Source organism: Tarenaya hassleriana, unplaced genomic scaffold (assembly GCF_000463585.1).
Source record: "Tarenaya hassleriana unplaced genomic scaffold, ASM46358v1 Cleome25, whole genome shotgun sequence".
In the NCBI taxonomy this organism is placed as follows: domain Eukaryota; kingdom Viridiplantae; phylum Streptophyta; class Magnoliopsida; order Brassicales; family Cleomaceae; genus Tarenaya; species Tarenaya hassleriana.
Window position 1 is genome coordinate 1,104,322 of NW_010965775.1, and position 1,360 is coordinate 1,105,681.

The window sequence follows — 1,360 nt, forward strand, 5'->3', positions numbered from 1 at the left end:
CCCTATTAAATCCATTATATTTAAAAGTATCCGAATCTAAATTGGAGTTGGACATTAATTAGGGTTTAAAATCTGCTTTCGAATTTCTCAATCCATTATAAGAAAATTATTATATTTTTAACTATATATATATATATATATATAGGCTGGCCAATGAATGTAAGTTTACACCACCTTTTAATAAAATCCCAAAAGAAATCCAGCTTACTATTATAGCCGAATCAAGGACAACAAGATCGTCTCTAACTTCCATGATGATTACATATAAATAATAACAAAACTCTCACAACGACGGTAAAAAAACAACAAACCAAAAATTGGTCATATATATAATGCGTTTTAATATAGTAATAGAGGAACGCTTGGGGATAAGCATCGGGGTTATTTTATTTCCCGTGGATGGGGCCACCCTCTATCATTCCATTTATAATGGTCCCAAATTCACAATATCTAATATCGAAATTACAACCAACCTTTATCTTTTACATAGATATATGTATATATATATAATCATAAGCTTGTAATTAATTCCTCGTGGGGACGTTTCCGATTTCATTTCTAGATATCCCAATATATACTTTTTGTTTTCCATTTTTGATTGTTTTCCCCTCGATTGCAATGAGTTCGATTTACAATTTAAAACAACAAAATACTATGTGTGCATATATATATGGGGTGTGTGTGTGTTGTATTATATTAAGTTTATATTTATTTACATATGTGAAAATTGGTTCAATGGGCATTATATCAAAAATACCTTTCTCTAACTGTGATCATGTGATTTATGTGAACCAAAATATAGTGTGGCCGCATTATTATTTTATTGATTATAACGTTAAATTTATGGTGATCACATTGATTCATTATATTCATACCTTATATATCTTATTAATCATTTGATTAAAACATCATAAATTTAACGTTATGAACAATGATATCAATATGTGACCACACTATATTTCGGGTCACAGTTGGAGAAGTATATGTGTTAAAGTCAAAATAGCAAAGTAAATGTATTTTTGATAATGCTCCGGTTCAATATGGCAAGCTGTAACGATTATTAACGTATTCTAATGTCAAAATTAAAACCATATTGTATCGAACTTTATGTATTCAGAATCACTTGTGTAATTCGCCGTGTAACCAAAAACATCCAATATTCTGATATTAGTATATGGATTGAATGATTTAGGTTATAAATAGCTTTAATTTAAGACAACGAATCTAAACGGCTGTCTTCAAGATTCTCTGGACTATACATACACGAACTTATATGTAGCAAAAGGAATGGTTACTATGATCTTTATTATGTCATCGAGATCGTACGTACAGTACAATTACAAACATGAAATCTCTTCCG